Here is an 18,045-nt window from a genome sequence, read left to right as displayed (position 1 = left end):
AATCGCAAGCACTAGCAGACTTTGTGGCTGATTTCAGCAGTGATATGCAAAAAGAAGCTGATCTAGAGGTTCAGCAACTAGAAGAAACCAAGGATCCTTGGATCCTCTTCACAGATGGAGCATCCAACGTAAGAGGGACGTGATTAGGTATCCTACTGAAATCGCCACGGGGGACATATTACCCCAGTCTATAGCCTGTGAATTCCAAGCAACAAACAACGAGGCAGAGTATGAAGCTCTGATCGGAGGTTTAAAATTAGCTAAGTGCATGAGGATCAGGTATCTTCAAGTATATATAGATTCATTGTTGAGTGCTAACCACTTTAATGGCTCATATGATGTTAAAGGAGAAAAACTAATCAAATTTCTAGATGTTGTGAAGGAATTAGCAAAATCCTTCGAATTGTTTAGCATTGCACACCATTTGGATTTGTCTTTGAAGGATGTCGTCTTCTCATTTTTCCGAGCCACCTCGCTTTCTCTCTGAGATCCTTCATGGCACAAATCAAACCATGAGTATCCACAGAGAAGAAATACTCAGAAATGCTTGGGTAATCTTCATCATCATCTCCTTCTTCGACTGCTCGAACATTCTGATTGTTGAATTTGGAGTAAGGCTTCGGATTGTTGTTCCTGAATGAGGATCCTAGTTTCTTGTCAGGAGATTCTTGCTTCGTTTGAGCCCCTAACCGTTCTCAGATCCTTTAGTCATCCTCTAGCCGTATGAATCTAAGTGCCATGTTCCTTACTTCATCTAAATTCCTGCAAGGAGTCATCATAAGATCGTCATAAAAAGGGGAGCCCCTGTTTAGTCCTATCTTGAATGGTTCCACAGCCGTAGCCATATCAAGAGTAGAGATCTCTAGGGCCTCCCTGCCAAACCTCGTAACAATATCCCTAAAGGGTTCATCATAAGTGTTAGGGCATGAATTTTATGCTGAGGATCCATTATCCTTGACTGTCTTATGGATAAGTTATCCTGGAGATATGTCTCAAGTTACAAAGGATCAAGGATCCTCGTTGTTATTTGATTACTAATGATTGTATTTGAATGGTGATGTGTTAGCTAGTTATAACGACTATATGACTGAGTCTACCTCAAAGTTCGCTACTGGAAGCTCCCAACACGTGGTCAAAGAACGTTGAAGGAGTTGTGGACGAGTGGCGGATTATTAGGAAATGTTGTTAGTTGATATTTCTTTATATTATCAAGTTAACGATCAATTAGAAACTCACTTGTAATCTCACACACTAGAGCAGAACTAATAATTCTCTCTACATACTAGCATTCGTTTTAACATTGATCGTAATCTCCAAAACACTTGTAACTTTTTTTGTGATTAATAAAGTGGCGATCGACGAGTTGTCATCACCCGGGGTTTTTTTCCTTTGATCTAAACAAGATCAAGGGGTTTTTCCTCGCAACAAATCACGGTGTTCATCCCTATTTTGTTCATATATTCATTGTTATCAATTTAGCACTAAACCTCACATAACAGATTTGGATACATTATTCTTAGTAGATTTTTGTCCAAAACAATAAGATTGGACAATTCTATATAAGTCACTAGTTAACTTTTCAATTTTTTAAAGAAATCACTAAAAATTCTAATTAATCTTTATTATAGTTAATAAATTTAAAAAAAATCACTAAAATTTCCAACTCATCTTTATTTTAGTTAATAATTTCTGTAAAAAATTCACAAAAAATTCTAACTAATCTTTATTTAAATTAATACTTTTTTAAAAAAAGTCACTAAAAATACTAAATAATATTTATTTTTATTTTAGTTAATAAATTAAAAAAGTCACTAAAAATTCTAGATAATCTATATTTTAATTAATTAATTAATTAAAAAAATCCTTAAAAAATATTAACTAATCTTTATATTAATTATTAATGTTTTTTTTAAATTACTAAATATACTAATTAATCTTTATTGTAATTAATGTTGGGCTATTATTAATATGGTTTGTATTTTGTTATTGGGGTTTCATTGTAAACCGAGATCATATGGATCTCGGTGGGCATTTGGGTAGTGTTGGGCTTGTATGTCGTCTCTATATAAGCCATGTAACTAGGTTTACTTGAGGGTTAGACGTAATAGAGAGAAACGAGTGAAGTATTGGTTCTTTGTAACTCGTTGTGCTTAAGAACCAGACGTTTAATATACGTGTGTTTTGAAGCAGATTCATCATGTTCTTATTGTGTTTGTTTTCAACATATTGAATCAACTCCTGTTAGTTTCCGCCTTATCACGGGATTAGGTGATATCACATTGAAATATCCTTTCAAATGACTTACGATTGGTATCAAAGCCTATTGACCTTTTCTAGGCTCGGTTGTGATACCACAAATTCAAGGATTGTGTTTTTGTTGATTGGTTTGGTGGCCATAGTATTTGTTTTTCCGGTGATCTACTCGTCGGAGAAGGGAAGAGGATTTTTGGTTTAAAGATTGACTTAATTTTGGTTAATATTCAAATACCTTTGATTTCGGGGTTTAGTTTGTTACCAAACTTATCTGGTCAAAGCTTCCTTGGGTTTCTTGGGAGTTCTCGGGCATTTTGGGTCGTTCTCGGGCAATTTACACTGTTTTCGGCCATCACTTGGTTGTCTCGGGATCATCTAAGGGTATTTGGCCATGTGTCTGTGTTCTCGGTGAATTCTGTTAGTTCTCGGCGAAATCCAAGAGTTCTTAGTCAATTACAAGTATTTTCCGTTAACTTTGGAGGTTCTCGGTCAACTCAAGGTGTTCTCTGTTGACTTTCTGGGCTCTCGGTCAAAGATTATTGTTTTCGGTCAACTCAAGGTGGCTGTGCATCTGGGCCTTAGGAAAACTAAACTTTTATTTGGACTTATTAATTTGACCAATACACCAACTGTTTACTTACAATGGACCAAGTAACCAATAATTCATCAAATGTTGCACTGCATCAATAATTGGACTCCATCATGGGAACTGCTACTCGTGTACCCCGTTTATTGCCTCATGAGGGGTTTTCTGAGTGGAAGTTTAAATTTGAAAAATATGTAAAGATGAAAGATGCCAAGATTTGGAGGAGCGTTGTTCGGGGTCCTCAAGCTATCACCTATCAACGAGAAAATTCTGAAGAAGTGGTTGTGAAGCCTGTTGAATTGGTTCCTCTCTTGTCCTCAAGCCTGTTTATTTTCTTGTTTCATCTCTCAGATTGAGCCTAAGTCAGTTGAAATGGCGCTACAGGAGCCAAGCTGGGTGGATGCCATGCATGAGGAATTGAATCAGTTTAAAAAACTTAAGGTTTGGAGATTGGTTGAGCTGCGCGTTGGAAAGAAAGCGCTAGATACAAGATGGGTTTTCCGTAACAAGTAAGATGATACTGGTGTTATTGTTCGAAACAAAGCGCGGCTCGTAGTTCACGGTTTTTGTCAGGTTGAAGGTTTAGACTACACTGAAGTGTATGCTTCTGTGGCTCGACTTGAGGCCATTCTGATTTTTCTGGCATATGCTTCCTACATGGGATTCATGGTTTACCAGATGGATGTCAAGACAGCGTTTTTGGTTGGAGAAGTCAAGGAGGAGATTTAAATGGATCAGCCACCAGGGTTTGTTGATTCAAAGCATCCAACTCATGTTTTCAAGCTAGACAAATCCCTTTATGGTCTTCACCAAGCTCCTCGGGCATGGTATGCAACTTTGACGGCTCATCTACTAGGGCATGGGTACAAGAGAGGAACCATCGATCAGACACCGTTCATTAAAACTGTTGGGAAAGATATGATCTTGGTTCAGATTTATGTACATGACATCATCTTCGAGTCTACTAGTACAACACTATGTCTGAATTTGAATAAGTTAAGAAGAAGATATTCGAAATGAGTTCGTTGGGGGAGATGACAACTTTCCTAGGATTACAGGTTCGTCAGAGCTCGACGGGAATTCTGCTGCATCAAGGAAAATATGTCGAATATATGCTTGCAAAGTTCAAGTTTCAAGATTCTAAGAGCGCGGAAACTCCTATGGCGGAAAGACCTCTTCTTTCATCTGATCCTGAAGAAAATCCCATAGATCATACTTACTATCGGTCAATGATCGGATCCCTGATGTATCTCACCACCAGTCGCCCTGACATCATGTTTTTTGTCTATCAATGCGCACGTTTCCAGGCTAATCCTAAACTCTCTCATTTAACTGCCGTTAAACGTATTTTTAGATATCTGAAAGGGCAACCGAAGCTAGGTCTTTGGTATCCTAAAAACTCATATTTTGACTTATATTCTTTTGCTTATAGCAATTACAGGGAAGATGATATTGACAGGAAATCTACGTCCGTTGGATGTCAATTCTTGGGTGATCAACTCATTTCATGGCAGTGCAAGAAACAACAGACAGTGTCCAAATCCACTGCCGAGGCTGAGTATGTTGCTGCGTCAGCCTGCTGTTCATAGGTTATCTGGATGCAACATCAATTTCCGCATTACGGGTTGGAATTTCTTGATACCCCAATCTTTTGTGATAATGATGCTGCTATTGCTATTGTTAGAAATCCTGTTCAGCTTTCAAAAACCTAGCACATTGACATTAAAATACATTTTATTCGTGACTGTTATGACCGCAAATTGATACATCTTGAGCAAGTTCACACTGATAACAATGTGGCTGACTTATTTACAAAATCGGTCGGAACAACCAGATTTAATGTGCTTGTGGGCTTTCTTTAAATGTTTCGTTTCTATGATTGAGTCTTTTCGAGGTTAAATTTGTACATAAATGTTTTCATATTCTTTGGTATAAGTTTTTGCACAAATTTAGGGGGAGAAAATTTAAAAAATTCAAAAAGAGCGTGTGTGTGTGTTTTTATAAAATCTTAGTAAAAAAAATTCTTACACTTTTGCTTAAAATTATGTCAGTTACTTAAGTTTGAGGGACATATACTTGTATGTGTTTGGTCCTACTCTCTATTTGTAGACATACGGGATAAATATTCACCTTAAGACTGAAAGTAACAGGGGCGATTGTGGTGTGCTTTGTTTAAAATCTTTCACTTAAAATTAAGTCGGTTACTCAGAGTTCGAGGGACACGTATTTTTAAATATGCCTGGTCCCATTATCTACCTGTAGACATACGGGATATCCATTTACCTGAAAACTGAAAGTGACTGGGGTGACTGAGTTTAAAATTATCTTCTGTAACACAAGTGGGAAGTGATATGATTATTCAGTTAAGAGCTCTTTGGAAGCTTAAAATATTTTTCGTATGAAAATTGATCAAACCTTTGGAAAATGATAGTAAAATTGTTTATGTGTGCCTAACGTGTGAAGTTACTAGGCTTAAAAGGCTTTTGAACAACCATTGATTAGTATGGTAGCTTTCCATGATGCGTAAAAATTGAAGTAATATAAAGTAAATCTGCTAAACTTACCGTGGAGAGTCATTTTGAAGACGCGTGCATGTCTCCAAATATATCTCTCCTAATGATAGCCAGAAAAGTAATTACCCAGTCATACACGAGCCCGCTAGTGTCTTGATCACCAAAAATATTTTGCTTTTAAAATATTTTAAAAAATGTATGCATATTATTGTGTTTAAAGTTCGTTTTTCAAAAGCTTAAAGGGTCAAACTAGACCTAAAAGGGTGGGGCATTCAATAACTCATCAACACTCTGAATGTAAGGCATGTAAGTCTGGATGGCTTGTAAGTCTGGATGGCTTGTAAGTCCATCGTTCAACCTTGAAGCTTGATTTTTTTTTTGTATAAAGAGAATCTTTTGATCAAACACTAGGGGGTTAGAATCAAACTGGGTTGCTCTGGGGAAAGCAAAATACGTTTTGAGAAGAGATAGGAGGCATCGCATGTCCGTGAGTGATGTCCATCTAAGATTTATACCTAATTGAACATAACTCGTATCACTGATGCAATGAATCATGCTAAGTATCTTTATACTTGCTATCAACCTATCTTTCTATGTCATAATAATGCTGAAAATGAATCATTGTGAAAGCATCTTAATCAATGTGATTTCATGTTCGGATTTTTTCTTAAAAGGTTGCTTGTTTATCAAAACTGAAATTTGATCCCAAATTTTGCTAAATTACAAGAAGACCGAGTAATTAAATTTTTTTGTATTCTTATTTCTACTTTTATTTCTATCTTTATCATTATTTCTTATTAATTTGATATTTACCTCAAGATTACTCTTGTCGAAACAAATGCTATAAGAGATCGTTTTTAAAACATGGATCAAGCCCATGTTTGAGTTTGAGAAAATCTGTTCCCGGCCAAGTCAGAGTGGCCCATAAAAGTTTTAGTGATGAGAGTAACTTGGTTATGATGGTCTGGCCTAAGTATAACTCGTATTTCGGCCCATCAGGGTTTTCGGCCCAGCCTTATTGTTGTGAAGTTTAAAGGCATCAACATGCATTACTGGTGTCGTTATTTTGAATTTGAGATTATCTATTTCTCTCAAACCATAAAACTCTAAGCTTCTGACTCATACATCTTTGTTCTCATCAAAACCATACTTGATCTTCCAAATCGTTGGTATTAAAGGTATATGAAACCTTGGAAGAGGTTCTCGGGTCACCATGGAACCTTCTTTGAACGGAATGAATGGTTTAAGTTACCTGATTCAAATATGAAACTTGATTTGGATGAAGAATTATGATGATTGAATGTTGTATGTTTGATGCATTATGAGTTTCTTGAAGTTGCAGGTTTCACCAACAATGGTGGTTTTGGTGGTATAGGGAAGATGACACGAATTTCATGACGGAACCAAAGGGTTTCTAAGGGTTTCAAGGCCGAGATATTCAGAGATCTCGGGATCTAGGGTTCTCAGGATGGTTGACCGAAAACCATTGGTCAAACAGAGAACCCCTAAGATCTTCTGAAATATATAGAGTTCTCGGTCAAACCTTGACCGAGAACCAACATTGATTAACCGAGAACTCATGTTCTCGGTAGTACAGGACCTTTCATGAACAGTGTTGGACAGAGAACTCATTTTATGGACCAAAAACTCTGTTAATTGACAGAAAACTCATTTTGTTGGACTGAAAACAACATAAATATGATTAATTCTAATATAATTTGGACTAATTTGCAAATGAGGACTTATATTGTCTATATTTATGTTTCCAATCCTTGTTCTTTGACCAAGATGTCCATTCCATGTTAATTAATAATATATATATATATTATGATGAGTGTTTATTCCAGTTAAGTGAATATATTATTAACTTGACTCATTTGTTGCAGTCATGGATGATCAGGCACCATTGAAATTTGTTGATAGTCACAATATTTCTGGATGTTTATATGATCCACCTCTTGTCCACAAGGAGTTCAAGTTAATTATCATGGGGCTTAATACGTTTAGGATTTCTCGTGCTTTACGAGAAACTCCTGTCATCTGCAAGAAGATGATGACAGAAGTTTGGAACCATGCTTCCATTAACCAGAGAAGTGCTGGGGGGGGGGGGGGGGGCTGTGGTGATTGAATCAAAGATCCATAAGAAGCCTACTATAATCTCAGAGGCTATTATTTATGAGGTTTTGTTGTTTGGTGATCAGCCCGACTACCCAACAGAATACTCTACTGATGTTGTTGCTGAAATATCTCTGAGAATGGGATTTGAAGGATCCTACCCTCCAGTCATCAAGAAGCTATTCCATCCATACTGAAGGTTCTTGATTCACACATTTTTCACATGTGTCTCAGGACGAAATGGGGCTTCTGATGAGATCAGCCACATTCAAATGTCGGTTGTGGTTGCTTTGATCATGGACTGGAACTACAATTAGTCCAAGTTTGTGTTCGATGAAATGATAAGCAACCTCAAAGGCAAGAAGAAAGAGATGTTCCTGATGTACCTAAGGTTCTTACAGATGATATTTGATTCACACTATCCAAACCTCGTCAAATCTGTAGAGACGTTCGATCTGAAAGCAATGGGTCCTAACACGTTTGGGTTGATGAAGCAGTCACGAAAGGGGGCTAAAGTGGTATACAAAGGACTTCACAAATTGGTCAAATTTGGAAGATTTGTTGAAACTAAGGCTATCATTGCCAATGCTAGTGCCTCAATTTCTGATGAATATGTAACACCGACTTCGAGGTTCACAGTAGCTTATGAGACAATTTCTGATGATAATGAGCCGGATAGTTCTCCATCACAACACATGGAGACTGAGCACCAGGAAGAACAAGTTGTACCTACTGCTGATCAATTGAAAGAGTTTGAGGCATTTAAAGATCAGCTCCAGTCGACTGCATTGAAACCTCCTCAATCAGTCACTGCGACACAAGATGTTGATATTCAGAAGAACCGGCCACCGATCTCATTCCACGAAAAAGGAGAAAGAAAGATCCGTGACCGGGTGTGCTGGTTACTGACACTACACCAACAAGCCAACCAAAGGATTATGAGCCTGAAACAATTGAAGCTCAAGTTCATCAAGGTCCGTCCACTGATGATCAACGAACTCAAGAATATATTTTTGATGATATTACTCACGAGTTCAAGTTTGAAGCCCATACTCAGTCCACAGATAAACCATCGGGATCGTCTAACCCGATTGGTCAACAAAGTTCAAGCGCCGCTAAAAATGTTGCACACATTTTGGCAATGAAAGACAAGTTTTTTCAAGATAAGGGCAAGGGAATTGTTCTTGAGTCTGAACCTATTGATTTACATGCCTTACAAAGACGAGTCTTTGAACTTGAACAAGATTTGATTGTAAAGGATGTACGAATCCAAGAGCTTGAAGCAAGTAATTCTGATAAAGATTTAAAGATTAATGAACTTCAAGAAAATATGGGGGGCCTCACTTCTATGTACTTAGATATCCAACAAAAGCTTATTAAAAAATTTGTAGATGAATTTAAAAGTGGTGAGGACATTGCTGAAAAGACAACTGGTGATAGTCAAGGTGGTGGTTCCAGTGCGTGTCCTTCTTCAAATATAGATGCTTCTGAAACACTGGAACAATATCTTGCCACCCCTCCAAAGACAGCCGAACAAGGTGATAGAATATAAAAGAAGATTCTTATTATTAAGAACTCAAACCAGAATGTGGAGTCTTCCGATCACCCGGATAAATTCATCATTGAATTCAAAAATGGATTTTTTGACAAGTATGGTGATCGATCAGGCGTCGTGTCGTGGGGATTTGATATTGACAAAGCTATGTGGTGGGTGAAAAGGAGGTCTGGCAATACTGAATACCACAGGAAGATGAAAGATTTTGGGTCATGGACAAGGATTGACCTTAGTGACTTCATCAACGCTCCTTTTCACAACTCTAACAATGGCAAGAAGGTCACTGACTTTTGGAACGTTTTAAGGAATCAAGTCGATCGAGGAATCCCGAATATGACTACAGCCGAGTCATTCTTAAAGAAAGCCAAAGAATTCAGAGATCTAAAGACCAGGAAAACTATGGTTAACGTGATGTGGCCGGCTACTAAAAAGGCAACACACATTACACTTTCTACCAGAATTCCCAATGGTGCCCTAGATGAGATGACACTCTGGTCATATGATGGTGAGACATCAACGGTCATCATTCATCTAAGAAATGGGCAGTTCAGATTTGTTGATCCACGTGACTTGCTGAAATTCAGGAAAAAGGATATTAAAACTCTCAGCAATTTTCAAATCATGGCTGATCCGCTGCATGACCCAGCCGCTAAGGAATACACAAGAATGGTTGGATCGATTATACGTACAGGTTTATGGGCTGGTGCATACAAGGAAATGGATGCAAATATACTTGAGCACGATTGATATTGAAGATACAACCCAAGGAGGAGATTGTTGGGCTATTATTAATATGGTTTGTATTTTGTTATTGGGCTTTCATTGTAAGCCAAGATCATATGGATCTTGGTGGGATTTTGGGTAGTGTTGGGCTTGTATGTAGTCTCTATATAAACAATGTAACTAGGATTACTTGAGGGTTAGAAGTAATAGAGAGAAACAAGTGAAGTATTGGTTGTTTGTAACTCGTTGTGCTTAAGCGCCAGACGTTTAATATACGTGTGTTTTGAAGCAGATTCATCGTGTTCTTATTGTGTTTGTTTGCATCATATTGAATCAACTCGTGTTACTTTTCGCCTAATCACGAGATTAGGTGATATCACATTGAAAGATCCGTTCAAAGGACTTACAATTAATAAACTAAAAATACTAATTAGTCTTTATTTTAATTAATAATTTTATATATACAGACATGGAGCACCAGGATCAAGTGTTTACTCTAACACAATGTGCTCGACTGAAGAACAACTTGGCTTGACGAAGTGCAGCTTGCTCGAAGCTTGACACTTAAAAGAATTCTTGAAGATTGTTAGGCACGAAAATTTGACACTGTGGTTACATTATCCTGGCATATGTCTGGATCAGTTATCCTTAGCATGTGTTCCAGATCCTGTCAGGATCAAGGATTCTCAGTTACTGTTATTACTAACGATTACCTCAGCTATTCCTCTGGGATGCCAACATTCACTGAACAGAGAGGTAACTCATATAATCCTATATCCTTAGATACTAATCTTGGTTCCATGCAAGATGCAAGTATTAACCAGGCTATGGCTAAGGAGCTACAGAAGCTTAAGGATATGGTATCTAGCGTGCCATGAGTGGTCTGTACAATCCCTGAAATACCATAAGGGAGCCATAAGTTATCCAGATTCGCTCCACCAATCTGTGATGCGGAGATCCCAAAATGCTTTTAAACCCCCAACATGAAAGTGTATAATGGGACAAATGATCCCGAAGAGCATGTGGCTCAATATAGGGAGAGGATGGAGATCAATCCAATTCCTAAAAGACTCAAGAAAGCTTGTCTATGCAAAGGTTTCAGATCAACATTAACAAGATCTGCACTAAAATGGCTGCTAAGTCTCCCTCCCTTTTCTGTTACTTGTTTTTCACATTTAGTTAACTTGTTCAACAGCCAATTTTCTTGCAGTAGGAAATCTTATTAGTTAACATAAAGATTAATTAGTGTTTTTAGTGATTCTTATTAAATTTATTAAAAATAAAAATGAAGAAATATATGACCGTGTGTAGGCCCTATGCATAGTCGTATAGTTCTTCAAGATTTAAAAAAATAAAACAATCCTTTTGACTAATCTAAACGAATATGAAATAAATCCCGAACCAATAACAAAACCTAACAAACAAATCTAAAACTCGAATCGTAATAACGAAGGTATCTAAGCCCGAACCCATGATAACTAAGGAATCTAAAACCGAACCGATAAACGAAATATAACTAAAAATCATAATAAAACTCACCTCGTGTTGAAGATGGTTAAACGGGGCGGATTGTTCGTCGAGTCATATTATTTTTTGTTCATCGTGATAGAGAGTGTTTGTGTGTGTTTGTTGCTAATGTGCCCCGCTTGGTGTCAGATGGGGGTTATATTGGGGTCTACCATATAGATCTAAACGAGGCGTATATGAGGTTATATGTTGCGTTTAGTCTATACATAGCTTTTAGACGTTTCAAATTTCAAAAATATCTTTAAACGAAGCATATACACCCATTGTTCGTTGAGTTTAGCATTATACGCAGTGGATACACGCCACGTTTAGGCTGCATATGGGACTATTTTTTATATTTATTAATAATTACCTTATTAAAAAATAAATTTTAAAAGAATTATATTAATAATAAAACATGAATACATATTTATCACTCACCAACCTAAGGCGGAAATGTTGGGCGCGAACTGATTGTTCACAGCTCCAAGGTACTGTTATGCAAATTAATATATGACGATATCTATTTAATTTATTTTAATAAACAATTTACAAACGAGTACATCAATTCATAGAATATTACAAATCTAAACCATCTTGTATACAATTAATCCTAAAGGTTCTCACTAAGTGTTCTTCACCTTGATAGACAATCCAACCTGCAAATGCGTACAAAATAGAAAAAAGGTTTGTCAACATGAGGTTGAGTGGGAAAATCACCAGTTTTGACACTAACAATAATATATATAAGAAAACCGCAAAACTGTTATCTGTGAGTATGAACAATCAAATCATAGCATGTAAATATTGCAAACAAATAATGATGTGTGTGCTAAACTATTTCCATGCGAATCGAGCGTCGGTTACGATGATAGAATGGTTGAGTTTTCGATGAAATCATTGTCATGCGATCGGACGATGGCCACTACGGTACAATGTGATAAATATGATGGACCTCTCCGAATGCGATAAATAAACAAAAGAGCAAATAACAAGTAGCAAGTAGTCATTTAATTGATACACAACACAAATATTAACAGTTTGCATTTGATAATATGATGTCGTATGTAAACGGTTAATAGTAGGTACGTATAAGACCCCAAAACGTTTGAAAACAAGTAAAATAGGGGAGCGATTACTTATCTTATAAAGTAGAACAAGTGAATATGAGACGGTGATAAAAATTAAGTTAAATGCGATCAAGATTCTCGGAATGCGTTGACAAGGGTTCTTAGTTGTTAATGATAACAAGATTAACTATCACGAAATAAAAATATGACGGAAGTTATGTTACACCCCAACCAAAGGCGGCGGAACATGCCGGGCGATTGCCCAAAACACAAGACACTATTAAAGCGACAATATTTAATCAACTCATTTTATTTCATAAAACTAATAAACAACACATCTTGTTCATACTAAAAATTGATGCAAGTAAACATATATATTGTTCGTTTTGCTAATATCCTAATAGACTTGGTAACGTTTTTCCTCAAGTCCTTAAGTCAATAAGAGTCAAACCTGTAACAATGCATAAAATAATATTTGTCAACACGTATGTTGGTGAGCAATTTCATAGTTTGAGTATATATAGTATGAGCGAAATCCACAAACGTATATGAGACTATAAATAAAAGCATCAATCGTGGTATATAAAGCATATGTAATGAGGATTCTTTCTAATCAGTAACAACCGATATACTCGGATAATGAGACCCTATTCTACTAGCACAATGCTAAGTAGTTAGGGAAGCGTATGATCATACTTAATGAGGCTCAAAAACAACATAAAAATAAACACTCGTGCACGTAAAGCATATGAGGCATATAACACACAGAAGAGCAAGTATTCTAAGTATCATACACCCTAAAGTTTGTGGTTTGAGAAAAGTGTATAATAAATCATCCTTGTTTTGAATAAGTATGCATGTTACCCCCAAAATATAAAACTGAAAACGGGAGATGAAATGTACTCACCTCGATTGAAGAATTGAGAACTAATAAGTGATCGACATATAGAAAGCTTGTAAATGAAACGAACGAATCCGACTTAAAAGTTAATTGAAAACGAATAAATAAAATATATTAATGAAATTGAACTTTAGTTGAAACTACATTTGAAACAATAAACGAGAAGGTTCGGTTGTTAATCAGGTTATCGGTTAATTTGCTAATAATTAGGGACTCACACTTAATTGATAATTTAAAAAAAATAATATTATTTTATTGTGCTTTTAAATAACTAAACCAATATTAAATAGAAACGATACGGGTTTTAAATCAAGAGCTCGGTGGTATATAAATGAACTGATAATAAAGCTTATAATAATATTATTAATAATAAAGATAGTAATGATAATAATAACTTTAGAACATGTTTTATATATATATATAAGATAATGGTGATAATATTATATAAATATACCACTCATCGAGAAATTGTTGTTAACACTAAGAATAGTAACAATAATAATAAGTATAATAACAATTACTTTCGTTGTTGAATACATTATTAATAGATTTAAGAATTTTACTAATAATAATTATTATTATGAAAATTATGTGTGCCATATTAAAGATAATAATTTATACTTATAACATTGTAATACTAATAGTATTAGTGATAAAAATATAACTCGAGTATCAATGACGTTAAACGACAACTAGGCCCGACATCGGTTTTGGTTCAATAAAACAAGTGGATAATATTAACAATAATAATAATAGTAATAAGCTTTATTTTAAGTTATGAGATCAATAAAAATGATTCCAAAAACACTCTCCAAAGTCGGTTTAAGGGGGAAACGGACTCGTGAGTCGATTAGCGGTTATGAGTTTGACACAAAAACGATTAAAAACTCTAATTGTCATGCTTACCATACGACGTTTGGCCGAGAACATTTGTCGGAGATGAAGGCTGCCGGAGAGGTGGAAACAAGGGTCGCCGGAGCCAATTCCGGCCGCCAGAGGCGCGCCGGAAAGACGCATCAGAGAGAGAGAGAGAGAGAGAGAGAGAGACGAAGAGAGAGATAGGGAGAGAGATAGAGAGATACAGAGAGCCGAGAAAGATAGAGAGATGGAGGCGGAGAGAGATAGAGAGATAGAGAGAGGTAGAGAGATAGAGGCGGAGAGAGGTAGAGAGATAGAGAGAGACGGAGTAGATTTCGGCCGCCCGAAGTGGCTGTCGGAAAGTCGAGGGAGGGAAAAAGGAGGAGGGATGGCCGGAAATGTGTATGGGAAAAGGGGTGGTGGCGTCGGAGGTGCGAGGGAGAGAGTGAAGGAGGACGGAGATGGCGTCGCCGGCTTCTCGCCGGAATCCCGGGGTCGCCGAAAAACGGCTGGGGGTGGCGGCTGAAAATAAATGAGATAGGGTTAGAGTTTTATTTGTTTATATAGGTGGTTTATAATGTTACACTTTGGCCCCTCAAGTTTGGTATTTAGTTAAGAAATGATTTAAAACTTGTATAGCTTTAAGGAAATCCACTTTAGTCCCTAAAGTTTATTTAACCAAACTTATAAACTAAAACTAACGGAATTTTGACAAACCTCGCACACGCTAGAGTTATATTATCAATGGTTTGACAATTTGCCGATTCGGGTTTACACGCTTAACCACAACTACGAATTATAATTTATTAAAATAAAACACGAAAAATCGACATGTTACAAAATGATTATAAAACGAGACCCGAAATTGACGAATGTCATAGTATCCCCAACTTTTTGGAAATTTCGTTCCGAAATTAAAATAAACTTAAAGAAAAAGTAATTATTAACGAATATTGTCTTTAATAAGATAATTGCATGAAAAGTTTTAAACAAAAGAATAATATCAAATCTTTGCATGACTCGAAAAAAAAACGCTACAAATGAGAAACAAAATAAAGGCACTTATATATAGGATGTACCAGCGGCATATCCACCATGCCCTTATCATGATTCGCATTTTTATCGTTTTTCCGCTATCATCCTCGGACCTGAGTTATCGGACACAAGTGTACTTACTATGGCTTCCATGCGGGGATTCTAATAATTAAGTGTGCACCCATAATTATTTCGATCGTCGTATGGTTCACATGGTTCGTCCCATTATGTGGTTTAAAAGACATATTTATTTTGAAACCTCAACATTAGAAACGTACATAAATCTGTTGAATTTTACACATATTGATAAAACAATACCAGTAGTTGGAATTTTAGGGTTGACCTTTTTAAATAAGTAGGAAAGTAGAATAAATAATTGCAACAATTAAAATCTTAATGTATAACCAAGGTGAAAATAACTATTTTGGTTTAGATAAGTAATGACGATCGAATAAATACAGACCAGGGTAGGTAATTACGAAACGAGAATTGAAGTTAAGTGTCCTCAATGTGAAAGGATAAGTAAATCATTAAAATCCATGGTTGAAAGTCGGGTCACTAAATTAGTATAAAAAAAATCCGATGAGTTAAATTTTAATAATGAGAACTCTGATAGAAGGAAGTGAGAAATCCAATAAGTGAAACGAGAATCTAAAGAGTGAAAATGAGAAATCCAATAGGTGTAAATGAGAAACCCAAAAAGTGAGTACATGAGGTCAGGGTAAACAACGTTATAATTAACAATAATGTCGTACAATGAGTGTCACATGTGAACAAACTTGAGGTTATAAGTATTTGAGGATATGATTACATGAAATGTGATAACACGAGAATGAGGTGAGTTTCTTTGGGGTTACGCATACGTGTATCAATATAAATAAAATAGTATTCGATTAGCAACCAAAACGATCGATGAAATGTGATAAAACGTGAATACAGCCACTATTGTGAAACCATTTATATAATCGTCATAATAATAACGGCTTCCAATAGCGCCAAAACTTGTGGACAACCACACATAGGACACTTAATAGATTAGATGACATGATGCAGAATAATACATAGAATCGTGTTTACATAAATGCTCAAATTATAAATAACATGGTCATGAAAATATCGTTTAAAAGATAAACAAAATTTGTAACGAAATTGAGGCTTTGAAAGTATTATAGAAATTGTTATTGAATAACTTGAATTCAGTCATGAATAATCGAAACACAAAATGAAATCTCGTGTGCATAATATTGTCATCGAAACATCTCATCAAATGAAAAGAAAAATCGCAATAATCGTGAGACTCGAATAAATGTCAAAATATGTAAATCGCGTAGCATATAATAGAATAAAATTTGAAATGAGGTCTTAAGTAAGGCCGTTTTATTGTTTCAAAGAAAATGTATATAATAACAAGGCATCACGGTAACGGGTAGCTAGAGAAACATTTTGATCATTATTAAATGTAAATCTTGTAAGCCAAATTGTTAAAGGAATTGTATACATAAAGTCGTTGTGATGAAAAATATTTATGAAATGATGCTTGCGATAATAAGAGGTAATAGTTCGCGTAAATCGGTATTGAACAAAACTCTTGTCACAATATGAAGTAAAAAGCATTTATAAATGCGTGTCAAAAGATTTGCGAAGCCATGGTAATTGAGTTTATGCAATATGGTGAAATTTGTAATTTGTTATTGAATCAATCTCACGTTCAACATTCCAAATGAAACCTCGAATTTATGAAGTTATTATGAGATTATCACCCTAGATGGCAATATTTATACCCTTGAAAATATCTTTATATTTGTTTAATAATTTTTGAAAACAATTCCTCATAATAAAATTTTGTTGTCATGACAATATTTATATTCTACAAAGATGATTTATAAAATATGGGCAAAATACGTAAATTGTTAACCTTGAAAGAGTTTATAATTTAAAAGTGATTATTTAAACACATGAGGTTGTTATAAATGCACTAGTTGTATATATATAATTTTTTAATTTTTTTGGAAAAAACGAAGCTTGCATGCTTAGAGAGGGGTTTCAGGCTTCGTACGGTGAATGGTTTGGAAATTTAGTAGTAAGTGAGAGTGTTTAGGTTGGCTTGGGTAGTTGAGTTTACTTGAGTTGAATCGATGGGGTCTGTCGGGTTTAGGTCTTTTGAGTGGGTTAGGCATGGATGATTTGTGTGAGTAGTGGTTTGGGCTAATAGGTGAGGGTTTTTTTTTTTTGTTTTTGCTTATTTGAGCTCGGGTTAAGTTGATCAGTTGGATAATTTGTTCTTGACTAGTTTGGGTTTAGATTCGGTTTATACATGTATTTGGTAAGGAGTGTTTGGGTTGCTATTTTGATATCATACTCTATGGTTGGATGGGAACGGTGTGGCGATATGGTTTGTGACTCGACATAGTATGGGTCGAAAGGTTTTGAGTCTTAGTGGGGTAAACTTTGGTTTGTGTATGTTCAAAGCATTCGTGAGTGTATTTGTCGGTGTCTTTGAAGTATTAGGATGGTTCTTTTGGTAGGTTTTCGTGGCGTGGGAGTGTCGGTAGTTAGGGCCTTTTGTTGGGTTGATTTTTGTATATCTTGGACTTGCATGGGGTTTGGGTTGATGAGGGTATACTTTTGGATGTTTAGGGTTCGTTCATACTGAGGAAAAACTTGAGTACGTGGAAAAGCTTTTGTAGTGGAAGGATGGTTTGATTTGAGGCGGTAGTTTGAGAGTGAATACGGGTGTTTGGAAACTTGATGTTGTGTTTTGGGAGATTTTTGACTAATAACTAGTATTAATTTGAAATTATCATAATTTATAAATAATGTTTTAAACATCCATGAAAATTTTGATAATAAAGATTACAGGTTAATATATATATATATATATATATATATATATATATATATATATATATTATATAAATATAATGTCTTTT

This window comes from Bidens hawaiensis, unplaced genomic scaffold (assembly GCF_021521415.1).
Source record: "Bidens hawaiensis isolate Kalapana, Puna unplaced genomic scaffold, B.hawaiensis_p1.1 tig00000097_1, whole genome shotgun sequence".
Lineage (NCBI taxonomy): Eukaryota > Viridiplantae > Streptophyta > Magnoliopsida > Asterales > Asteraceae > Bidens > Bidens hawaiensis.
Note: the sequence above shows the minus strand (reverse complement) of the source record.